General features: G+C 41.8%; 1 protein-coding gene across 3 annotated transcripts in view; it reads right to left on the bottom strand.

Moving 5' to 3' along the window:
* Window positions 1-22602, bottom strand: part of ZHX3 (zinc fingers and homeoboxes 3) — a 50137-nt gene extending 27535 nt beyond the window's left edge. The window contains exon 1 of one of the 3 annotated variants that reach the window (XM_083746178.1): window positions 22300-22602. The gene's annotated coding sequence lies outside the window, so the exon portion shown is untranslated. Of the gene's footprint in view, window positions 1-3405; window positions 3609-22299 lie in introns of those variants that run through there. The other 2 variants (XM_083746176.1, XM_083746177.1) reach the window with 2 other exon arrangements.
* Window positions 22603-27175: the final 4573 nt, after the last annotated feature.

Below are 27175 nucleotides of genomic sequence, written 5' to 3'. Positions count from 1 at the left end.
CTTTGAAAGCAAAACTAAACTTATACTGAGTCTTCTCCAGGTAGGGCTGGGAATGTCCCACTGGAAACCATCAAGATCTGCTGCCAGTCAGTGTAGACAATTCTAAGTTAGATGGGCCAATGGTTCTGACTTGGTACATGGCAGCTCCCTATGATCCTATGTAGGGGGAATGTGTGAACCTGACACTTCACTCAAGTCTCATGGAATCTCATCCATGTAGTGCTAAACTATGGTTTAGTATTATGTGCAAATTAAAGCTACTGGAGTTTGATTTTACCATGATGGCCAATTACCTTTCACAGATAATTCATTTGGGAGTATCCAGAAAAAAAATTAAATGAATAAGCATTAATCACTCAGATACTGATCAGCAGCAGCACCGTGTCATCTGTGTGCTAAAGGTTCCAAATGCCACAATCAACTAGCCAGGAAATTATTTAGAGAAGCAATCACAACCACCAAACCAACACCGTTACAACCAATGGCTATATATAGGTCTTCCGCTTGACCTTCCACTATAGGCTTCCTCTCTTCAAAGTGGCAAGTCAATTCTATCTGTTCAGAACTGGTAAATTGCTTAAAACAGTTTCCTTTAAAAGATTGAGGCTAAACTCAAAGACAGATGTATAACCAAATGTAAAACTCACACACACAAAAGAATGCACACAATACAGGGAAAGAAACCTTTAAGATAAATTCATTTCTTTTAAGAAAAATCCATGATATGATAAAATGAAAAGAAGAAAACAATCAGCTTTACTTCAAACTTCCAAAATTAATACACCTGCCAGAATATTGAGATTTTTGTCCATTCTAAAGGTTGAAAAAAGAGACTGGGAAAGATTCTTGTTTGAAAACCTGGCTGTTTGCTGCCAGGAATGAGGAACCGGCAGTGGCAGTCAGTTGTGGGGAGGGGCTTCCCTCTCGGCACCACTGTCCCTTACCTGGACAGGGCTGGGCTGCGGCAGGGCGGCAGTCAGGTCAGGGCTGTGCAAATTCACCAGCAGGAGCAGTGGCTTGGCTCTGCTGGAGCCTCTTTGCAGCTCCAACCTCTTTATAACCCTGCCCTGCCCTGCCCCAGCCCATGTCAGCTAACTCAATGATTTCCCCATACTGCACTAGTCAATCCTGGGAATATATGGCTCTCCAGATGTTCCTAGACTACAGTCCCCATCATCCCTAACTACTGGCCATGATGTCTGGGGCTGATGGGAGCTGGAGTCCAAGAGCATGGGGAAGTTTGCATAGGATTCTCATTCCCGAGGCAAACTGGCCTGCCTAGTTTATTATTGTTGTAGACTCAGTATAAGTCAACTTTATAGGAAGCCTCCCACCCAAGCACCAACCACACCCAAACTTACTTTTTCTCAGCATCATGTCACTTCTGTTCAAACAGCAACACATGATGCTCATGCTTTGCCTCTTGTTGGAAAAATTGATGGGCTAAAGGACTGTGGCAGAGGTTTCAAGTACTTCTAGTGACTGAGCACAAACTGTAGTTGCCATAATAAAACCTACATCTGCACAAATTTTAAAAGTTAAACCTCTTCATTGACAATGGACACCAGATGTCCTTGTAGGAAATGAGAGGTTCTCAGTTGTGTCACTAAAAGGTAGGGAGAAATTCAAAGAAGTTCACGTTCAAAGGCAATATGCAAACCAAAACAAAACAGTCCTTCGAATTTTGCAACTCAGCCCACCACTGGAGTAATATGTTCAAAAATGCATCTGCTAGGGTAAATCATGCACAAAATGAACATTATTAGTGAAAACAACTTTCAAAAATGCATTTTAATGAAAGGTGCTTGCAAAAACGTGCATATTGGGTAAAATTACATTTAAAATGTGCACATTAGGCAAATTTTGCAGACAAATGATCATGAGCACCTCTTATAAATAAATAAATAAATAAATCGGAGAACTGAACTTAAGTTTCAAAAAATGACAAATGGAGAGAAACCAAAACCAACACATTTGCCCATCCCTAATAAGAACAGGAATCCAGGCAACAGCTCCCCATGCTGCCAGCTATGTGCTATACTGTGTAACTGGAACGCACATTGTGAGAAGCAGTAGGGTGTTGGAAACGGCTCAAGAAAGTTGTCTTTCCCCCAGGAGATTCCCCTGCACTAATCCTAAGAAATCAGGACACACAGATTGTGTACTGTACTATATATACACTGTCCTAAAGGCCACATGGGCCAACAAGAAACCAGTGTGGGCTAAATTGGCCTACAAACCAGGCCTGGAATCCAGGCATCAGATGTATCCAAAGAGTCCAATTAATTTCCCCAAATTACTGCTGTCTATATCTGTCTTCCGGATAGCAGTACACATAATGATTGCTCTGAGACAGTGAAATTATACCAGTGTTTCCAACAGCAAACATGTGAAGTGTGCACATCGTACAACTTTATTCAAGTTTTAAGCAACACTGGCCCATTCAGTATTCATTCCATGAAGTGTGAACATGGATGCTTAAAGACCCGAACATTCATATATTATGCCATGTGTTTGTTGCAGGAGGCAGCAATGTAACACAAGGGTTTTCTCAAATAGTGTCAGTGTTAACACGTAGCAGCACCCTTAGCACGGGTTGATTCCCAGAAACATTTTGTATAGAATAATAACTACTCTTCTGCAAACAAATGCCAGCTCCCTCAGCCTGAAGCAAGATGAGCATTGCACCCCATAGTCAAGATTGACTGGACTCAACCATCCAGGGGCCCTTTACCTTTACCATTATTTCAATTGCTGCTTAGGTGCTGGTGCTGTGATGCTACAAAAGTATTCCAATAATATCCATTTCAGAAACAGCTTACTAACTGGGAGGTGGGGAAGAGGGAGGCAGAATGAAGACAGAAACTAGATAGGTAAAGGGACACTTGGACAGTTAAGTCCAGTCAAATTAAACTGTGGGGAAGCTAGTTAATCAATATATTGTATAGTGGCCTAGAAGTAACAAGGATTATTCTTACAAAATTCTTGTGAGGCATTAAAGGAACAAAAAATGGAGTGGATTCTGATGGCCAAATGCCACATGGTAAGCTGCTTACAAATCTTACTGCGTGGGTCAAGATGCTAGCCGGTTAGCATGCACAACAAGCTTACAAAAGATATAAAAACCAAAGCTCTCTCACACACAACCTTGGTTAAACCCAGCATAAGAATATTTGTAAAATATAATAAACCTATTTGTAAATATTTATAAATTGCCCCCCTTCCAAAGTTGCCAGTAAAATGAAAGTATGGCAGCAGTTGTCTTGACTGAAGGGACAGAGGCCATAATGCAGTCTCAGATATTTTAGAGCAAGTTTATCTAAGCAGTTATCCCATGTCTCCACAAACAAGAGCAAAAAAAATGAGTGTTTTTAAAAGCCGAGTGGATGGGGAAATGCATCTTACCACTTTTTCAGGAGTATGTTTCAACAGCTTACAAACTCACTCGGCCCTTTTTTTCCTTTATTAGTCTTAATTTCTACCCTTAAAAGCTAAAATGCCCTTTTGCATTAAACCTCTGCAGCGAATGTACCGATGCCACTATTCCTGTGGTTTTTCCCCCACCTCAGCTGTGACTCTCACAATATTTAACCCAGCTCCATATGCAGGATTCCAATACCTTTTGGTAACTATAACAGCAGAATGTGGTTTGTGATGTCACAGCAGACGCTACAAAGGCTCATCTAGGTTTTCCAGCCCACAGTCATTCTTCCATGTTTAGGTTAATCAGGAGGCGCCCAAGCCCACATTTCTGTATTAGCTCGCAGATAAAGATGAGATATACTAGAAAGTCTGGCTCCCACGACAAGACAATAGCTATTTGAAGCTTGCATCTTAAAGTCTACAAAACATATATTCTTGTTATTGTTTATGGGGTTAAGATTTCAAACACACTTTGGAAAGTGATCAGAGCTGAATGCCAAGTCCTTGACCTGCGAAGTTACCAAGAATTTGCCAGGAAAAATTTAATACGTAATGAGAGAACAAGTGGTGAAAAGTGCTGAGTGAGGGTGCTTTGCTTTGAAAAGCTGCACAAAAGTTCTGCTGGAGCATACTATGCCCTGGCCTTACATTCTTCTGGGCTAGTTATTGTTAATTCTTGTTATGCAACAGGGGAAATTAGAGTAGACTAAGGTCCTGTAGCCAAATATCTGGCTGATTGTTTCAAATCACCATACGATTCTACAACTCCCTCCTCTGCCCATTTTCTCCCCACTCCCTCCAGCTTTTTCTCCCTCTTACTCCCCTGAATTTCTTCCTCTCTTAAATGTCAACACTTTGTATCCCAACTCACTTCCCTTGGCATGTTTCCTTCTCGGGCCCTTGGCCCTGTTTCCCTGTTCTCTTAGACTCTTGCTTCACCTATCCATTCTTACTGTCTGGATAGCTCTGTTGGCTATAGCATGGTGCTGCTAAAGCCAAGGTTGCAGGTTCAATTGCCATATGGGACAGCTACCTATTCCTGCATTGCAGGGGGTTGAACTAGATGATCCCCAGGGTCCCTTCCAACTTGACAATTCTGTGATCAGAGCAAGTGAACCATCTGCAGCCAGAAGCCATGGACAGAAACCATATAACCAGGGCAGTTGCATTTAAACTTTTCCTCAGTTGCTTGGAAGAAATCTGGGATGGAATTCCAATGCAAGAAGAATACATGAAGGCACCCAACCTGTTATTTCAAATTGTGGCTCCTCACAGACCACCATTCAACGTTAAGCACCCCACCAAGAGGGAAACCAAAATCAATTTGCAATAACAAATATGCAGGATTCCAAATATCCTATAGTGTATTTAATTGCCTGCAGGCTTATGAGGCCACCATGAGGTTACCTGGGAGGAAGGCCCAGTGAACTCAGTGTGACTAACTTCTGAGTAGACATGCCCGGATTGCACAGTTACTGCCTGTATTTTCAGCAACTTTACTAGTATATAATAGCCACATAAAATGTTCTCCTGTAATTGTATATTGTGTGTCTTATGACACTTACTTGAAATACCTTTTGAACTGGCTTCTTTACTTTGGTTCAGCCCAATTCATTTAGCATCTTCCGAATTAGTAGATTAAGTGATCATCTAGTTTGGATGTAACAATTTGGATTGTTGAATGACTCATTATATTGTGAAACTGTATTATTTTATTTAACCATACAAGTTTAAGTTTTTCAGTGGCAAATACAGTGGTACCTCGGGTTACATACGCTTCAGGTTACAGACTCCACTAACCCAGATATATTGCCTTGGGTTAAGCACTTTGCTTCAGGGTGAGAAAAGAAATCGTGCTCCAGAGGTGCGGCAGCAGCAGGAGGCCCCATTAGCTAAAGTGGTGCTTCAGGTCAAGAACAGTTTCAGGTTAAGTACAGACCTCCGGAATGAATTAAGTACTTAACCTGAGATACCACTGTACGTTAAATACAGAAAGTTTAAATTAAGTGCCAGAGCATTAAATAAAGAAAACTGAAATTCCAGATTATTTTTCTGGCACAATGGCTCAGTCCCATTATAGGTCTTTCTCAACAGATGAAGGTTACAACTGAGACACTGTGTGTACAGTTACAAGGGAAGGATTTTAAAAAAACACACACACATCTAATTGATTGGTTAGAATGCCATACTGTAAAGACATGCCTTTAAAATCTAATTTGGCGAAGTAAAACTTAGTAGAAATTGCATTTGCAATTTTCAGAAAACAAGCAGTTTTCCTTTGGATACTAGGCTTAGAAATGCAGTTTCTTAGCTTCAAAGGGAGGCAGATGAACAGCTGTGGAAAGGAAGGTCAATTCACATATACAGCAGCAAAGTACACCACATTCCTTTTGTCTCAGAATTAACATATCATTTGTTCTCATCAGTGGGAAATTCAATCACTTTGCCTTCTCTTTAAACTTTTGCTTGTGTGGCAGAAAACCTGACCTGCACTTGATCTTATAACTTCAGAGCAAACTCTTTTGCCTGGCAAGGCAGAGAGTATTTCTTCCCTACTCAGAAGTTTACAGGCTAAAAACAAGAACTTTGGGAAGATGGGGAAATTTTTCATTTTAAAATAATAGCCCACAAATGGCAATATTAAAATAAATTTTAAAAATCAATAGCTTTTCTTGAAAATGCAAGAAGAAAGCTGTTTGAAATATTTTATCTTAAATATGGAAAGTTTTGTTTTGAGGGCTATGGCTTAAATCTATCCAAATTTGTTTTCTAAAGAAATGGGTGTGGATGGGGAAAGAGGGGACAGTTATTTTTCTCCACAGCTTTAAAACATGCAGATGTTTCATTCCACAATCCTATCCCCTCTAGGGAATGTTCCAGAGAGTTTGCACCCAATAGCATAATTTGAAAACTACTTTGTAATTTTCAACAATATAAAATTTTGCAACAAAATATTGTGCCAATAAAAACTGAGGGGGAGGACAGAAGAGGAAGATTCTGGACTGTGAAATAAGTTTGTGTTTACTTGGATCCAAGAGTAACATTTCTGCTGAAAAGAGGATAATGAATTACATATTTGTATAAATGTGTACATGATTTGGGACCTGCCCTAGCACAAAAAAAAAGGTTTCTAGTAAGCTTCATTCCTCCCCACCCAAATGAACATTTAACTTCAGGGTCGCTTCCCATTGATAAACTCTGGTCCATGAAACCATTCTATTTAGTCTAAAAGAAAACTCCATGAAAATTGTTCATGAATTTTCACCTGAGTGAATGATACATATTCAAAACTCAAGGAATACATCCTACTGGTGGCACTGTAGAGCCATAGGGACTTATTGGTACCTATGGTGGACCTGCCCTTGGACAGCTTTCTGGACTAAAGTTATGGGGGGAATTAGCAACATTAGTAATATGGTCCACCCAGATCTGGCTGCATCTCCTCTCTATATTTAAAGGCAACCGATCCACAGTTATTTCACAAACCTGAGTTGCAGCTCATGGTTTGGTCTGGAGAGAGTTAAACCACAAACCCAGAAGTGGATTAAGGCAGGCTTCCTCAACCTCGGCCCCCCAGATGTTTTTGAGACTACAATTCCCATCATCCCTGACCACTGGTCCTGCTAGGTAGGGATCATGGGAGTTGTAGGCCAAAAAAGTCTGGAGGGCCGAGGTTGAGGAAGCCTGGATTAAAGCAACCCATAATTTAGCTATGTGCAACAGCAGAACGACTGGGGAGGAGTAAAGCTGTCATGTTCTCCTCTCCAAGAGCCTGCATGTTTGCTAATTCATACTAAGCCATGGTTAGGTTTACCATTACATGTGAAACAGGCCGAAATACTTGAAAAGGCAGGGCATTACATAAATATAACCAAAGGCAGTGATCCACATATGAGGAAACCTACATGCACAAATGAGCCCTGGCCAAAGGTCTGCTTTTGTACAATAAACATGCTTATGTTTCCTAATTTGTTGTTCAGTGGTACCTCGGGTTACAGATGCTTCAGGTTACAGACGCTTCAGGTTACAGACTCCGCTAACCCAGAAATAGTAAGAATTTTGCTTCAGGATGAGAACAGAAATTGTGTTCCGGCGGCGCAGCAGCAGCAGGAGGCCCCATTAGCTAAAGTGGTACCTCAGGTTAAGAACAGTTTCAGGTTAAGAACGGACCGCCAGAATGAATTAAGTTCTTAACCCGAGGTACCACTGTAGACAGTAAGTCTCTTCAAGTGACAGCCCCTAGCCTAAAGTATTCACATCAGTAATCTGGCTCTAGGTCAGTTTAATTGACTCTCCATTAAAAAGAGGAGACACTTTATATTTTCTAGCTATGGACTCTACACACACACACATACCCATTCTGAGCAAGGTCACCTTTATTTGATCTCGAAACCTAAGCAACTGCAGATAATTACAGGCTTCTTACTAAAGGTGTTTGGACTGCATGAAAGAGTTACTGCAGAAAGTAAAGGAAACTTTGTAGGCAAGGCAGTTCACAACAACAGCTGACTTATTTTGTTAATAAAAAAATAGTCACCTTGTTTACTCCCCTCAGCTGATCTTGCTTGACCACTAATACGAAGGTGATTTTAGCTTGCCTTCCCCTGGTTTCCCCCCTTATTTTAAAGAGCAATAGGCTTAGTCACCTATTGCTTTTAGGTGTTATTTGGCTGTGTGGACACACCAACGCCAGCTGCTACCTTTGGTGCATCTCATATTCCTGGCTTTCCTGGTTGTGCCCTTTGTGGCAACAACATTTGAGATGTGTCAAAGGGCTGTGAACCTGAGGCAAATGTTCATGTGGACATGACCTGCCTTAATCTACATGAGGTTTCCTATGAACAAACCACACACTCCATTTGCTCATGTCTCCTTCACAGGTTCAAAGAGAATTTACTCCCCCCCCCAAAAAAAAGAAATACATAAGTTTCTTCAATGTTAAAATATTACACCATAACTATACCATAACCTCATATTACGTTTGCTTCATGTTACGTTTTTTCAGGTTGCGTCCCGCAGCAACCCAGAAGCACCGGAAAGGGTTACTTTCGGGTTTCGCCACTTGCACATGCACAGAAGTGCTAAATAGCGCATGCGCAGAAGCACCAAACAGCACACCTGCGCAGATACAGTGCTTCACGTTGCCGGCTTTTCATGTTGCGAACGAGCCTCTGGAACGGATCCCATTCGCAACCAGAGGTACCACTGTACTTCATCAATTTATAATTTTAAAAGCCCAAATTCAGCTTCCCATATACAAATTTAAGACCGATGTTCACTGTGCTGTGGTATGCTAGTTACATCTATATTTAGCTTGTCACCATCGCTGACAGTCTTGAAACAGCTCTGGGGTACAGGGCCCTTTGGAATGGGGTACATCTGACATAATCAGTGATGGGGGGGGGAGAGAAAGTGGCATTCAGTTCCCCCTCATAAGGTTACCAGGCAATAAGAGGTCCTCTTTCTTTCAAAGAAAAGATGAAGTATTTTACAGGGGGTGACTCTTGGGTATTCATTCCCCAGTACTTTTAAGAGGTTAAAAAGGACAGGTACATGGAATCTGATTATTCTGTCTCGGGAATAAGTTGGTTTAGCTTGATGGTCCTCAGCAAATATCAAGCACAAGATAATAGCAAATGCAGGCAGTCACTCTCGGTCAAATGTCTAGCTTTATTTTAGAACCTAGAGAAACTTTCTGTTATTCAGAGAAACTTTCTGTTATTCACAGTCATGGAAGTTCCTATTCACCAGAAGAATAAGAAATCAAGATAACAATAAAACAATAACAATAACAACAATAATTTATTATTTATACCACGCCCATCTGGCTGGGTTTCCCCAGGCACTCTGGGCGGCTTCCAACAAAATATTAAAATACAATAGTTCTTCAGATATTAAAAGCTTCCCAAAACAGGGCTGCCTTCAGAAGTCTTCTAAAACTTTGGCAGTTGTTTTTTCTTTGACATCTAGTGGGAGGGCATTCCACAGGGTGGGTGCCACTACTGTGAAGGCCCTCTGCCTTCTTTTATAAACTTTTTATAAAAGAATGGAAATGGTTTATAGAATATTTACAGATAAATTGTAAACAGATAAGATCATTGGCATGATTATTGTAATAACCTGCAGTTTTATAAGAGGATATATTTAAAGTAGATGAATAAATGAGCAAATTAAGTTAATTTGGATATGCAGAGGATATTAAAAATAAATTTAAGGAACTGCAGAAAGAGGAGGAAGGAAGTCAAGTTTTGAAATGTTAAAATGATTGTAAAATTAGTGAAATGTATAAAACTAGTGAAATGTATAAACTTGAAAAGTAGAAATAAAATTGGAAAAACTGAGAAAAAAAGATGTTCCTATTCACCAGGGTGGGGGGAGTGAGTGATCTGTAATCAAAATTCCTAATACAGTGGTACCTCGGGTTAAGTATTTAATTCGTTCTGGAGGTCCGTTCTTAACCTGAAAATGTTCTTAACCTGAAGCACCACTTTAGCTAATGGGACCTCCTGCTGCTGCCACGCCGCCAGAGCACGATTTCTATTCTTAACCCGAAGCACTATTTCTGGGTTAGCGGAGTCTGTAACCTGAAGCGTATGTAACCTGAAGCGTATGTAACTTGAGGTACCACTGTAATTCAATACAAAATAATACTGAAAGGCAATTTGAGTATTACACTCTTGCAAACAATTATTACTTGTGTACTTCAGCTGAACTATGCTAAATAAAGTATTGTATATTTGGTTTGCATTTCCCATCGTAGCAGCTATACAAAGACGTCTGTCTGTATTTCACTGTACTGTCATATAAATTAAATGGGTATGGCTCTACACAGAAGGGAATTCATAACATCAACAAAGTGAAAAGCTCCTAGGTTGGCTGCAGTAATTCATTGCTCAGTAGAGCTCCTAGAATACACACAGGCACTCCTCCTTGCTCAGATTCCTCCCCCACCGTCAATATTAGGGTGTTGTTTTGTATACCTGAAGGAGCATCTCCACCCCATCATCCATCCTCTGACATCTAGAATCACATGGGAAGGACCTATCTCCTCCAACCCTGGGTCTCAATCTTTCACCACCACACCATCTTCTCTGCCTTCCTAAGAAGAGTTTGGATTTGATATCCCACCTTTCACTCCCCTTCAGGAGTCTCAAAGCGGCTAACATTCTCCTTTCCCTTTCTCCCCCACAACAAACACTCTGTGAGGTGAGTGGGGCTGAGAGACTTCAAAGAAGTGTGACTGGCTCAAGGTCACCCAGCAGCTGCATGTGGAGGAGCGGAGACGCGAACCCGGTTCCCCAGATTACGAGACTACCGCTCTTAACCACTACACCACACCACACTGGCTCTCGTACTGGTCCATCTGAATCTGCCAAAGCATTCCTGCTTCTGATGGAGCCGAGGGGTCCATGGCACTTGGAGAGATGGAAGTGTATTTATTATCATTATTTCTGACTGCTCTTTTGTGCAAATCTGGCATATAGTGGTACCTCGGTTTAAGAACAGTCCTGTTTATGAACGATTCGGTTTATGAACTCCGCAAAACCAGAAGTAGTGTCCCGGTTTGCAAACATTACCTCGGTCTAAGAATGGAATCTGAACGGTGGAAGGGCACCGGTGGCGGGAAGCCTCATTAGGGAAAGTGCATCTCAGTTTAAGAACAGTTTCAGTTTAAGAACAGACTTCTGGAACAGATTAAGTTTGTAAACCGAGGTACCACTGTACTAAAAAACTTGTTCTTCAAAAATAAAAATTAAAAAAAATGTAAAAGGTGCTGTTGCAAGGACAAGCAAATACGTGTGTGCATGGCCACAGCTGGACAGGTTTCCGGAACTTATGGATGACAGGAAAATACCACTTGATGGGAGAGGACAACAGAATACAGAACAAATAAATTCCATGAAGGACCACCCACTAGTGTGGTCAGGAAACATCAAGACCGATTTCAGAGGCATAAAATTGAAAGCACTTGTGTGTGAACAAAGTTGCACAACTGCACACAATGGAACAGCAATCCACATACATATTATTGCCCTGGTGTGTGCACAGCCCTCTGTTAATGCCACATTCGTAAAAGAGTTTTGCAATCTGATGCCAGCAAGAAACATGAGGGTAATTGTCGGCATATGCCCCCTAGACCACAACCTGAGATTTGAAAATACGGGAAGTACTCTCAGCAACATCTGTCAGTGAGAGAATTGTCATGTCATGATGATAATGAATCTGAAGATTTAGAGTCTTAGCTTTCTGACAGAATCCGTGCATGTTTCAGAATGCTAGACTAATCTTTAGTGAATGCAACACAAGCAAACAATTCAGTAGTAGAGATCTGCTCTGCATGCATAAGGTCTTTGGTTCAATCCTTGACCTCTCCTGGTTGGAAACAGTTCCTGCCTCACAGTAGACAATTTTGAGCTAGATCAACCTGTGGTCTGACTCAGCATAAGGTAGCAGCTACCTGTGAACTGACAGTTTAGGTTTGACTTAACATTGGAATGGCCATAGAATCCACTCCAATTAACTGCTGGCAAATTGATTTACAGGTACCCAGTGGAAGCTCTATCATAAAATGTTGTCGTGCCCTTAGATAAACTAACCAGATAGTCAGGAAACACTTATTTTTTATATATTTATTTTATTTATTAGTCTGACATTCCACCCTTCATCAGAAGCTCTCAGGGCTGTTCACAATATAAAAACACAAAACAGAAAACAGAAACAACAAAACAATAACTCCCTTTTCCAATGCTGAAATTCTGAACTCTGGCAAGTCAATCCAGTCTACATCTGAACTCTTGCAAATCTTATCTGCTTTCTTTTCAAACACTAGACTGTAAACAAGAAGATAGCCCAAAACACAAGCCATCTCATGAGGTACGCAAAATTTAAAAGTGTTAGGAAAATCAGTCCTACTAATGACTATTCTCAAAAGAGAACTAACAAATCTGGAAGTGTTTAATATCTTAGTTTTGAAGCTTGTTATGAGCCAGATGGCTCAGTATTAGCACACCAAGACTGCAGCACAGGGCTAGAACATTTGAGTCATTATTGACTCAGAAGAAAATAAAACACTCCATGTTGCCTCCATGCTTCCCAAGGCGATTTCATTTTCTTACAAATTCTTTAACCCAAATATTAGCAACTGTCCCCCTTGAACTTAGAAGACAAGCTACAGACATCACTTTTTTATATATATTTTTAAAAACAGTGCCCAGGAAGTAGTAGTAAGCAGCACTGTTAATACAGAAAGAGAGTGTGGTTTAGACTTGTATATCAAAATAGCAGGCAGGAAGATTAATATCACACTAGAGATAATGCTTGCTTCTTATTCCCACAGCTAGAACAGTGCGGTTCATTTGACTGACCACAAGTAAAATGAAACTTAAAACAGAGTCTCTGAACTTAGGACTGACCACACCTGCTCCTGCTGCAATTAAAAAATGCCCCAAACTCCTGCACAGCAGGAGAACATTAAACTGGCATCACATTTTCAGTAAACATGGGAAGAGGAGGGACAAAAAAAGAGGGTTACTGCTAATGAACTATTCAGACTAGCACAACCATTCTTGGCTGCACCAAAAGGATGATTTTTTTAAAAAGGGAGAAAAAGCAACAAACTGATAAGAGAACTAAAAGGCTGAGAACACAGGTGGCTGCTTTCATATAACTCAGGCGGCTGAGTTCATGCAGCTCAGTACCGACTGGCACCGCCACCCAGAGTTTTAGACAAGGGTCCCCCAAAACCTACCTGGAGCTGCTGTTAATTAAACCACGATATTTTGCATGCAATGCAAATGCTCTACTGCTAGAGCCCATTCCAAATTAGCCCTCTTACAATACATTGGCTATTTTGTTAACCATTTTCAAACACAAATATGTAAAGAAACAAGAATTCAGAAACAGATATCAATGCATCTTGCAACATTACCTCGAGGACCGCCTCTCCCCATATGAACCGAACCTGACCCTGTGATCAACACCGGGGGCCTACCTTTTGTGTCTCCTTCACGAGAGGCCCACAGGGCAGCAACACAAAAACAGCCTTTTCTGTGGTGGCTCCCCACTTGTGGAATGCAATCCCCAGTGAGGCTCTCCTGGAGTCTTCATTAAATATCTTCAGGCACCAGGTGAAAACTCTTCTCCATTACCAGGCCTTTGGCTGTTTAACATTCTATGGCTTTATAAATGTGTGGGGGGGGGGGGTTTACTGGTTTGTTTCTGTTTTCTTATGTATTTTGTATTTTCATTTGGTATTTTTATGTTGTGAACAATCCTGTGATCTTCGGATGAAGGAAGGTATACAAATTTAATAAACAATAGTAATATTCTACTGTGCTCATAATTATTATTGTTGAGCATAAGAAATGCTTCCAGGCAACTTCATCTCACCTTATTGGATTTTGTTTATATTTCTGGAAGGGGAAAATCTATTGAATCCATCACCATAAGTGTGCATAGTACAATTTTTTTTTCTATTCCTTAAAATAAGTAAGTCATGCCTGGTTTTAGATGACAAGAGCTAGATGACAAGTTTTAGGTATCTGTCCTTTAGCTGGGCCGAAATTTTTCTGGAAAAAACTTTCCCAAGCACTTTTCTCTGGTGTCTAGTATTTTTCCAGTACCACCAAAGCTTTGGTGTTGCCACAAAGGTGTACAAACATCTTCAGAGCAAACTAATTCCAATGTGAAGAGTAAAGCAAACCCATATTTCCGAGACATGAGGTAACTCTGTTTGGGAAGACGCTTTTGCCAACAATGAAATGAACAAGTAACTAAAATGTATGGAAGGCTCGCAATGTCACGGTGAAAATGTGGCCAACAGCACAGGAAGGTCGCTTCACAAAAAAACATTGTTCCATGTGCCTGTAGGTGACCCACGCCACTGGTTTTCTGAATCAGGCCTTATTGCTGTCATAGCTGGTGCCTTTAATATTTCATTGTCTACCTGAACACACTTGCTTTCAACTGTGCTGGAGAAAAGTAAAGGCACCTCTCTCGCTTAAAGGTTCACACTTCTACAGTGGTTATCTGGTGTTCAATACAATGGGCTTATTTCACGCTGAGAGCTCTGAGATTCTAAACTTCTCAATAATACCTATGGGATCCACAAAACCAACTGCAGCCCAACAGTTGTGTATGTGGCCTACTAGGTGCTTGACACTGATGAAGCAAGAATGAACATCCTGATACTCTAAAAGAAACATTTTTTTTGTTGAGTTTCTCACCAACTTTTTAACTAAACACAGTGCTTCAGCAGGTAAAAGGTTTTGTATATTCTTAGCCCAATAGAATCATTGGTCCAATAAAGAAAATTTTCATTCCAATCAATCACAATCCTAAATTTTTAAATAAGCTTTTGTGAAGTGTTGGGTTCACTTTTCTGCTCCTGTTCTAACTAACCTTGCCCAGTAAATGAGGGGTATAATTGTTCCCAGTCTAAGTAAAATGGATTTGTTTATTTAACAGACCTTAAAGAGTTTACAAAAAAACCTCAACAATATTAAAGTTAGCAATAAAGGACAGTTAAAAAGAGCTACTAATAAATTATATAGCTTTTACCTCTAACCTGTTGTATAACGGGCAACCTGTTAAAAGCAGCCACTTCTAAACAGACACTAAACACAACCAATTGTCACTGTGGAAAAATGTACCAGTTGGCAACCATTGTGGAAATATCAATAACTACTTACTTTCAGAAGCCAACACTGCCTTGTTTACAGGGCACAAAATTAACCCAGAGAACTTCCATGCGAGGTGTGGGCACAATGTTTACTTTGAATCAGGGTTCAAATCCCATAAGAGAATCTACTCTTCCAGCTCTAGTCCGTCATCTGCAAATAGGGACTAATTCTAGCCGACTTCACAGAGATTTTCAAAGGCTGATTGAGGCAAGCAAGGAAATCACCCTTCCTTTCCTTTGACCTCATAGTAACATGAAAGGAATTTCTAAGTATTCATTAAATGCACAGTGAGAACCAAAGCTCATATAGCTCCTCAGAGGCTGAAACCCCAGGGCTGGCAATACCTCATATACCCAGTTTACAATCTTCTGAAAGGTGAATGCTGGCAGCCAGCAATACCCAACAGCAAAACTGTATTCAGACCTGCATCCTAATCCCAACTCCAAGGTTTGTCAGGATGCAGTGCACTTCAGCTCCTCATTTGTGATAAAGGAGGCCCACCATGCTGTTATAAAGACATTAAACCAACAGGAAAATATATTTAAATTTCATAAGATGCCTAACGCAAATACTTGTTTGTCTTGCGGCGTCAATAGGTTCTAACAATTCATCTCTCGCTGACAGATGAGATGCAGTACGGATGAAGAAACCCAAATAGCAGAAATGGGTTTAGGTGCCAAGGCACCTATGTTCCAGAATGAGCATAACAAAGACATTGAATATCTTCTTCAAAGGGCTCTTACGTAAATGATACATAATGTTTATATGCTATTAGCAAGAACAACACAAGACAAATTGTGTGTCTATTTCAGGGCCCTCTGGGAGAGTTATTATTTTGTTCTGTTCCTTAGGAACATATGAGTCTTGCTGGGTTAGACTGAAACCTGCCTATTCCAACATCCCATTTCCCACAGTGGTCCACCAGATGCCTGTGGGAAACCCACAAGCAGGACACGAGCTTGCAATATGTCTAACTTGTTGCTGCCGCTGCTCCTCTTCCTGTTCATTATAATACCTCTTATTTTGGAGACAGCATATAGAGCTAGCATAGGATAGTGACTAGAGTAACTAAGACTTGGGAGGCCAGGAGTGGTATTCAGCAGAGTTTCAAAATTAGTGGATCTATGTTAGTCATCTTCATTAATTTCACTGGGTCTACTCTTGAGTAAAATAAATGGCAGAGCCACACCATACATTTAAAGTGCATGCAGTATACATTTCTGGGAAAGATAGAGGGCACAAGGGGAAGGGGACAACAGAGGATGAGATGGTTGAGCAGTGTTCTCAAAGCTACTAGCATGAGTTTGACCAAGCTGCGGGAGGCAGTGGAAGACAGGAGTGCCTGGCATGTTCTGGTCCATGGGGTCACGAAGAGTCGGACATGACTAAATGACTAAACAACAACAGTATACATTTAAAGTGAATGACTCTCCCCAAAGAATCCTGGAGACTGTAGCCTGTTAAGAGTACTGGGAATTGTAGCTCTGTGGGGGAAACTAGAATTCTCAGGATTTCTGTGTTTTAAATGTGCACTGGACATGCTTTAAATGTATGGTGTGGAACTGCCCTTAGCTGAATACCATCCTAGGGTTCAAATCCTCACTCAGCCATGAAGCTCACTGTGTGATCTTGAGCCATTCACTCTTTCACAATCTAACCTACCTTTCAGGGTTGTTGTGCAGGATAAATGTAGGGGACAACGACCAAATAATTCACTTTGAGCTTCTTGAAGAAAATGTGTGAGATAAAAGTATAAATAAATAAATCCAGCCTTTGCGACTAGACGACCTTGGAGAGCCACTGCTATGCATTTGCAATCACACAGTCCCATGTTCAGTTCCATGCATTCCCAGTTAGGGAAGCCACTGTCAGTCTAAGTTGACGAAGCTGGGCTAGATATGGTCTGACCCAGTGCTTTGTTTCTAGAAAAAGAGGTGCCGGACCTCACCATGAACACCTCCCTCGTTCTCTTAGAATGGCAATTGCAACCACCTGAAAGGTACCGTAATTGAGTTCCTGTGAGCCCCCCCCCCCCCGCAAAAAAGCCCTGAGTCTAACCCCATAAGGCAGCTTTACATACATTTTTGTTTACTTCGACTGGAGTCCATGACAAACAAACTGAAGCAATATCCTGCACTGATGTATATAGATTTGTAAACGTATCAATGGGAATGTTCATACATTTAGCTACGAAAGAAATTTTCCTAAAGCACTTTGCACATTCATGCTGCAGTCATGCTGTGCACAAGCTCCATTGGCTATAGTGGGGGTTTTTCCTGAGTAAGCATGCATACGACTGCAGTGTAAAATTGATGGTCAGGGAACAGGGAATATGAATTTTTAAAAATTATCATCATCGGATCTGGACTAGAATTGCAACACTTCAACACTCAGCCAACATAATTAACATAGCAACAATTAAGCAAGGCCTCTCTGCTGCTATAAACACAATTCTCCTTTCAGTTCATTTCCTTCTCTTCCTCACAGGTTCTCTGCTCCACTTGATTTTGTTGCTCTTTTGTAATCCTTCATGCTCTTACGGGGGGGGGGGGTCAAATTCATTTACCATAAGTAGTTCCAGTTCATGAGAAAACTTTTGGCTCTTCCCTATCCATGGAGAATTAGCCAGCAAAGTTTCTTAGGACACAAAGTCCCAAACTTGGGACTAACAGAATACAAGTGCTTACATGGAAAGAACATGGAGTAAACTAAAATCTAAATTAAAATTGCAGATGGGGAAAAATATTGCCCAAAATAATAAATGGTTACACTGTGTTTGTTCCCAACACCTGCGATTAGAACTCTTGATGGGTGGGATTGAGAAAAGGTTAAAAAATAAAGATTTGATGGGGGAAGGATAAATGTTATGGGAGTACATAAAGCATTAGATTTCAGAATTTCTTCCTTTCTTTTTTTTAAAAAAAATCCAACAGGAGAGTTTTTAAAACATAATAATTCCAGACCAGTCATTTCCCAGAAATGTTAACCATCCAAGTGAAAGTGACGCAAGACCCCAGCACACGCTCTTTCCATCTGGGATTGGCATCCCACTCGAACATTTCCAGTTCCCAAGATCCTCTGCAGCTAGCTAAATGCAAATAAGAGGTCCCTGAGTCCAGAGAGGTCTTGCCTGCCAACGCAAGTCTTGCAGAAGGCCTGATTACAACAGTACTCCTATCAGTGACATATTAGTTTTGGTTCCCGGTATCAGGAGAAGCAGAAAAAGCTAGGTCTTTGGTTAGGATGGGAAGATATGTGTGTTGCTTCCAATCATTGCTGCAAATTCTTCAAGTGATCATCTTCAAATCATTTCACAGCAGTTGCTTCTGTTGGTTTTTATCACTGCTGTTCCCTGTTATTTATACAAAACCCGTAATGTGTTTTGTAAAAAAAAATTATCTTACTTGTCATCACAGTAATTCAAAAAAAGGCAAGTAACTATTATTCCTAATATACAGATGAGGAATCCAGACGGATGCAACCAGTCTACTCATTATATGCAATTGTGCATAAATTTTCTCTGCCTTAAAAAAAGAAAAGAAAAAGCAGCAACAATTGGGAGCAGTGGAAGGGCCTGTGGGAGTTTAAGTCTGTCCCTGCCCATTGTTCCCTCTCTCCCTAAAAATTGCTCCCACCTGCTTTTACCCCTGCAGCAAACCATATACCAGTTCCCATACACTTCCACAAAGGGAAAAAAGAAGCTGGGGCAGATTTTGAGTGGTAGCGTGCTTCAAGAGGGAAGGCTTAAGCACACTGCCACTGGTCCGTAAATTTTCCACAGGCAACTGAACTCCCTCTGTACAAAATTACACTTCAAAATTTTATTATTTTGTACTAAAACCATAGCACACAGAGAAGGAAGAGTGGCTATGCTAAGTTTTGACTGGCGCTGCTCAGAGTCCATAACTTTTAGTGTCTCCTCTACTTGAACTTTTCCATTCCAGCTGGTCATCAGGATAACTTGTAGCCAATAACTTGAACCTGAGTTTGCTTATTCGCTTATTTCCTCCTCCCTCCCAATCATTTTTTCTTTTTGTGTCATTACAAAAGGGGCTGTGATTTTTTAAATTTGGGGTGGTAGTGATTTGCAAGCCATTCTGGGAGTCTTTATTTTTTGGCTAAAGATAAGGAATTGGGGAAAGAAGCTTTAAATGAACAAAAATTTAAAAGTTCTTGGCTAGCTCGGACCACACCATAAAAAAAAATCATTTTCTTTGAATTTCTAAGCAACAAAGACCAAGTGTGTCATGAACTTTTTTAGGCAGCTGCTACAGCCACTTGAAAGAAAACAAACCTGTTATGTTTATGCATCAATGTCAAGCTAAGTACTTAACGTGGTGTTGTTTTCAAAAAGGGAGAAAAGGCTCCAGAGAAAATGCCAGTGGTTTATTTTAATATGCTAAATGTGGCTGCCATGCTGTGTCCGGTTTGAAGTTAGCAGCACATTGCAAAAACAGACTGCGCTGGCAGCCGCTTGTTACAGAGGCGCAGGATTATAAATGAGAAATGACACAGGTAAATACACTGTTCGCCACAAGCTGGCATGAATGCAACATCAGGGCCAAGCAAAAGTGCAATGCACAATGCAACTCAATGCTGTTGTGACACACATACCAACTGCTCTCAACTGTGGCCCACTGCATATGAGTATCACCTCCAGGCTGCACCTCAATAAACAAATACCAACTTCTGACACACTGAGGAAATCTTAGCTTCCATGTTTAAAATCCACATTTCTAGCCCTCAGAAATATTTGGGAGAGGGTGTGTAGTGTTGGGGCAGAAGGGGGAAGGCATCCACATTCTATGAAAACCAGAAACTTGGTACTAAACTGATGTCTTACAAGGTAATTTACATAATATATTTTAACTGTACATAATGTAGGCAACTTCTGAAAAGAGCAGTTGTTTTTAACAAGAGTCAACACAGCCATGCCAATACACAGTGAATCTTTACATTGCAAAAATATTTTTCTGCATCATGTTTTCCTACTTTCAAAACACCTTCCTACTATTGCAACTTCCAGGATAAACAGCTTTCTCACCTTAAGAGATGCCTATTGGAATAAACAGCGAATAAAATCTTTTGACACCTGAAACACTTACAGATTTAATGTGGAATTAAGTGGATTTAATGTCCACTTCATCAAATAAAGCTGATGCTTGATTATTTTATATTTTTATATGTGTATGCATATAAAAGAAGCCGAAAGCACCAGCCTGAAGATGACGAGTGAGACCTCGTCGAAACGTCGCCTAGACACCCCAACTTTTACACGGGAAGACACCCGAGGACACCAAAACCTGCATACATTTGTGTGTGTATACACAAACATATAAACATATATATATATATATTTAAAGTAGATTACCCTTCATTAGGAATTCAAAAGCAGTTTACAATAATCTTCATAAAAATCAGTACAATAAAACCAGGAAATATACAATGTCCACTGTATATTTATATATTTTAAAAATCATCACAGACCGTACTTTTTAGCATTTCATTGTCATTTGACCTCAGTTTATATTCCCCCCCTATGCTTGTTTGTGCATGTGGCTATATAAACACTGATAAATGCACACACCCTTGTCAAATGGGAACAATACTCCAGGCATCTAAGTAGATTCCAGGCCACAAAAGCGTAGGCCACATTAAATTTGTAGTCTTCAAGGTGCTACAACATTCTGTCGCAGTCTCCCCTGCCACACACACACACACACACACACACACACACGGGGAGAGTAACATAGCTAGGGATGACAATCTCAGAGATCAGGTAAAAAAAATTCTCAAGGCTTTCCTTTCCTTCCTAGCAAAATAACACAGTGCGAGAAGTAAAGAATTCAATGGGAAAATATGAAGGCAATGAGATCTAGGATCAGTGACAGAACCCAACAAGGGGAGGAAATATTACCAATAACAAGATTTGTATAGTGCTTTCAAGTGTCTCATGGAAGTGTTCAAAGTGCTTCATAAGCATTATCTAGATCAAATCCTTTAAAATCCCGTAAAGCAGGTATGGCGAATCTGTGGCCCTCTAAATATTGTTCAACTACAATTCCCACAATTCCTGATAAGTGGCCATGCCAGCTGGGGTTCATGGGAGTTGCAATCTAAAAACATCCTAGGTCCCCCACCCCTGCTGTAAGGTTAGTCAGTGTTATTATGGCTGGGTAGCCCATAGCCAGGTACAGGTAATCAAAAGAAAGTGAGCTATCCAGCAAGACTTGAGGGTAGGAGTGAACATCCTGGTGGGACTGAGAAACAATGATCAACCCTAACCTCACTCACCTGGAAGTAAGCCCCATTGAATCCAATAGGACTTACTTCTAAGTAGACGTAGTTAGAATTGATTGCACTGAAAGAAACCAGAGTCACCATAAATGTAGCCCTTGCAGTGATTGGAAAGAAAAGTAAACAAACCAATGGAGAATATTTTTAAAAAACTTTCTAAAGGGGCATAGAAGTCAGAAACCTAGAAAAGTTTAGCAAAGGTAGCAAGTCTCTAATTCTTGCCATTCTCTTTAAGGCAAGGGCCAGGCTGTCAAAAGCAAAGCTATTTAAGGAATGGAGTTGAGAGGCGGCTTCCCGGCTGAAATGGAGGAGTGGGAAACTGAAGGATGGATTGGACAAGTTACTAAAAAGTCCAGGGGCCAGAGGGGTGTGTGGATGACAAGAACGTGTAGGTATGGATTGCGTAAATAAGAGAGTCAGAAGAGCCAAAGATCAACGACAGCAGACTCGAAGCATGGAGTGATAGGGTGGCCACCCCGTCCGGGGTGGGTGGAGAGTGAGAATCCTGAGACCGGGGAGGGGGGGGGGGAGAGAGAAGCCGTGGTTCTGGGAAGACAAAGGGACACGGATCTTGGGATGTGTTGATGTGTCCACAAGCGCAGGGTGGGAGTTCCCGGAAAGGGGTGGGAGAAGCAATGACAGGCTGGGAGCCCAGGTTGGGGGTCCTGGGGAAGGAAAGGGTCAGGGGGACAGGGCATGAGTGGGAACCGAGGGGGTGAAAGGTGGTGGTGGTGGGGAGGACTTTGGAGGGGTCCTATGCTTGTCCCAGGGGACAGAAGAGGGCGTGATGGACGGGGAGGGTCTGCGAGGAGTAGGGGGCGTGTGGGGGCCACTGATGGAGAGAGGGGAGGAAATTTGGGGGGGTTAAGGGGGTGCGAGCCCCCCAGGTGGCACTTACTGGAGTGGGACCAGCCACGGGCAGCACCTCCGACGTGGGAGGGGGGAGGCTGAGATCGAGCCCCCGAAGGGTCGCCGCCGGGCGGGACTCACCTCCTGCCGTCGCGGCTTCGCCGGCTCCGGGTCCCGAGCGAGGCGGGAGGAGGAGGAGGAGGCGCGTCCTGCTGCCCAGCTGCCGAGGCCCCGACGGCGGCTCCGTCCTGTGCGAGGGAGGAGGAGGAGGAGGAGGAGGGACGGCGCGGAGGGGGGCTGCCGAACCGACGTAAGGCTCGGGAGGGAGTGGACTCAGCGGGCTCGCAATGCTGGGAAGTGGGAAGGAGCGCGGGGGGCGGGCGGAGTGGCAAGCGCGGCGCGGGCGGGCGCAGCAAACAGCGCCGATTGGCAACACTGTAATCTGGAGTGGCCGCGAGGAGAGGGAGGGAGCTGGGCCTGGAGGGGAGGGCTGACGTCACCGGAGTCGGGGCCGGGGCGTGCGCATGCGCCGTGCTGGCTAAAGTCGAGTTGGGCGACGTTGCTTTGCTCAGCCGGCGAGAAGGGACGTTGCTTCTTGATCTCTCTCGGCGTCTTATTTTTCTGCGCCCCTTTCCCCTCCCCTCAAATTCAGCAGTTGTTTCCACATTTCCTCTTTTTATTTTTATTTTCCATTTTTTTATTGATTTTCCATAAACAGACAAACAAACAAACATAAATCTTAAGTGTATTAATTCTACTTGTGTTTACATTGTTGGGTGACTTCCTCAACTCCCCCTAGCTGAGTTTCAATGTATATCATTGTAACAGTTTTACAAAACTATTTTCACATAAATTTTACTTAGTCAATTAACATCTTCCTTTTCATTTTAACTTTAGACATATTATTCTATAACATCACATATTTAAACCCTAGGCCAATCTGGTTCTTGCAAATAGTTCTATTTAGGTTATCTTAGCATATTTAGCTAAATAGTCTTTAAATCCTCCTTTTATTAAAAGAACGCAAGATTGCTGGCCCTCAGCTCAGCAGAGCAGAAATTTGCAACGGAGGGACCCACATTTGGGAGACCCCTTCACGACCAGCAACATAGGAGTCCAGGGGTCTTTGCCCCCCCATATTTTATTCAAGTTGGCACCCCTGACCAGCAAGGAGGTCTCTGGGCATTCATTGCCATTCAAATAGTGTGCGTGCTCCATGTCATGTGATCAATTATGTGGGTGGGGCTTACCTGCCCCCCAAATATTTTATTCAAGTTGGCACCCCTGACCAGCAAGGAGGTCTCTGGGTAACCACTGCTATCTTCTTCAATGGGGCTGTTCCATGACAGATCACGCCTTTACAACCTCTGTGCTGCTGACACTCAAACCTTGAGGTGGTTGAAATACATACATACAACAACAAATCAAATTGGGTCCACTTAACCCAATGTTTTTAAACAATGTGGACTAGAGTTGCTTATGGGGCCCCTATGGGATTAGAGGTCCTGAAGCTTAAGCTTTCTTGGTTTCATAGTAGATCTGATCCTGCCTGCAAGCTGTGGCAAAAGGGGCACAATGCTGCACATCTGAAGAGCCCTGTTGGATCAAGACTAGGGCTCCTCCAGTCCTCACAGTGGCCAAGCTGTGGGCCAGCAGGACCAGAGCACAGCAGAATTCTCCCCAGTTGTGATTCCCAACAACTTTTATTCTCAGAGGCATACTTTCTCTCAACAGTGGAGGTAGAACTTACCCGTCTGGCCACTGTCACCATAAATTGGTCTAAACCCTTTTAAAGCCATACAGGGTTTTACACCTGTTGGAACCTCCAAACCAAGCCCATAGACCCAGAGCCGGCTCTGCCATTAGGCAGCCTGAGGTGGCTGCCTCAGACAGCAGAAGTGCACAGGGCGACAACCCTTTTTACCTTTATAGGGTAAAAAACAGCACATGGTCTTAAAACCTGACACATGGGAGCAAGAAAAGGGGGATTTGTGAAAGGACAGTTTTGGAGTGTGCTGCATTGTGGATGAGTGCAGGGATTAGCATAGCACACAGGTCTCAACTACTTGTCCCCTAGTTGACTTGCAGTGTGACAATGTAACCCACCCTCCAACAAGGCTTTTTAAATATAACTACTCAATTGACATTAAATTTAACCTGGGAGTAAGTTAGGATTGCACTATAAACTGGTAGAAGCAAGGGGAAGTATGATTGCCTGCTTATCTCATCTGGGCCATGGTTGGCCAAGTTGTGTCCCCTTCCATCACCACTTTTGATAAGCCACAAACCAGCGGAAAGACCCCTTGAAAATAGGGCACTGGGAGGCAGACTCTGGTCTCAGTAGGAACATGGAGTGCATACAGTTCTGTAGAGAGCCAGAACTGGATACAGCTGATATTTAGAGAAGTCTAGCAAAAAGTAGTAGTGTTGTTGTTTTAAAAAAGATGGCTAGATTGTTTGTAATTAGTGTAGCTGGTTGTAAGCAACTGTGTCATTTTCTGAAACTATTATAATTTGTCAGAAATGTTCACAAAATACTGTAGTTGGTCTCTGTTTTTTGTTTTGTTTTGTTTTGTGCTGTGTACTGTCTCAAGGCATGGTTGCCAGATACAGTACTTGTCAAATGATTTTTTTTTAAAAAAAAAAAAAACCTTCAGAGAACAGGAGCTTGTGGCTTCCTAAGCAGTGCAATGCTATGCATGTCTATTGAGAAGTAAGTTCTATTAACTTCAACAGGACAGCACTTTAGGCAATTCATCCTTCAGGGACAGTTTTTTGTGTAATGAGACCAAGCAATGTGACAATACGGGGACAGTTTTGTAGTTTATTCATATTCCAGAGAATGGCTTCGAAAATGCAAACTTTTCTCATTGGGGCAAGGTTCAAGAAGAAGGGATTAACTATGAATGCAGGGCAAAAACCATGCATGTTTACTCAGAGGTAAGCCCCACTGTGCGTAATGGTGCTTAGTTCCAGTCAAGTGAGAATAGGACTGCAACATAGTATTATAATTATTGAAATAAATATGATGTCTATGAAACAAAACATAGACACTAACCAAAACAGACACTGTTTATCTTGAGAACACTTGGGGGTGGGGGGAAATAGTAGGTTCAGAAAGTAACACATCAGTTTACAACCAGTTACTTTTGTTACAATGTATTCACCATTTTAAATTTAAAGGTACAATTTATCAGGCTTCAAGCTGTGTCTCCTACAGAGTTCAGGCCAAAAAGAACATAAACTTGTTTCATACATACAGGTGTGACTTTATAAATAAAAATATGTGTCAATATACTTCCTGCACTCCTGCTATTTCCATTTCAGGATTGCTTCCCAGTACAGCCTGTTTAGATAATGATGTATTTGTGCACACCTGACTACAGTCTTCACCCTGCACTGAGTCACCGGAATGGCACCTATTGATTTCAATGGGACAACAATATTTAACTGCCTCACCCTGAAGATCTGCTTTAGATGATGGTGCAAACAGTAGCATGTGCCACCACACCTAACAGGTGGGGCTGTGCCTGCATGGAGGCTGGAGGAACAAAGGACCTTATACAAGGTCAGCTTACCTGATATTGTCTACTTTGACTGACAGCATCTCTCAAAGATTTGTCCCATAACCTGACCCCTTTAGCTGGGGATGCCAGGGGCTTTCAGTATATAAAGGGTATCTTTTATATATTTATACATATCTTTTAAGATTCCTAGGCTGTGTGCACACCACACATAATTTCCCCCAAAGAATCCTGGGAACCTTACAGAGCTACAATTCCTCGCACCCTTAACAAACTACAACTCCCATGATTCTTTGGGGGAAGTGATGCACTTTAAATCCATGGTGTGTATTCAGCTTTTTGAGTTGGGTCAAATATCAATTCAATGCTACCATACTTAAAATTAATAACATAAATACTGAGACTTAACTTCTACACCATAGACTTAAAGCACATGACTTTCCCCAAAGTATCATGGGTACTGTGGTTTGCCACTTACAGAGCTACTACTCCCAAGCCCCATTAACAAACTACAGTTCCCAGGGTTCTTTGGGGGAAGTCATGTGCTTTCAATGTGCATTAAATGTATGGTGTGGATGTTTGACCTCTGTTGTTCCACTTCTCAGCAGAGCTTCCAAAGAACCCTATGGAAGGAAAGTCATAAAAAAAATACAATAAATGCCCATACACGCTTCAACACCAAAGGGCAATAAGCAGATGATGCAACAGAATCATAAAACCAAACAGGTCATAATCACTACTCACTTTATGCCACTTTTAATATGCACTCAAACAACAAAAGCATGACCACAAAAAAACTGCATATGAAACCACTCAAAACAATGTCATAATGACAAAAGTATGTAATAAAGCAACAACAATCTTTTTTTATTTTTCAAAAATTACAATAATTTTGTCACCAGCAGGAAAGAAGCAGCCTCTGGCCTAGATGGCAGCAGCAACTGGAGGGTGACTCCTTTTAACATAACTGCAGTGGGAGATGAGAACACAACACTCAGGGCCAGCAGATGGGTAAGCCATCTCTCAGGGAAGAGTTGTATCCAGTTAAGTTAGGCTCTTAGTAGACTTACTGAAATTAATGAGGTCCATTCATTTTACTGGGTCTACTCTGAGTAAACTAACATTGGATACAACCCCAAGTCTACAGGAATTCAGCTTTTTGGCTGAATAATATGGCGCCAAGTAGCTACTGAGCTGAGGGATAGCTCAGTTGGTAAAGCATGAGACTGTCAATCTCAGGGTTGTGGGTTCAAGTCTCACGTTGAGTGAAAGATTCCTGCATTGCAGGGGGTTGGACTAGATGATCCCCATAGTTCCTTCCAACTCTACAATTTTATATTCTTTGAGGGAGAATTGTAGCAGATTGAATTTGCCGGTTGGCCACAATCCCAGAACTTTATG

The sequence above is a fragment of the Podarcis gaigeae genome (assembly GCF_964106915.1).
Source record: "Podarcis gaigeae genome assembly, chromosome: 6".
In the NCBI taxonomy this organism is placed as follows: Eukaryota; Metazoa; Chordata; class Lepidosauria; order Squamata; family Lacertidae; genus Podarcis; species Podarcis gaigeae.
The sequence above is the reverse complement of the archived record's forward strand: the minus strand, read 5'-3'. Positions and strand labels throughout refer to the sequence as shown.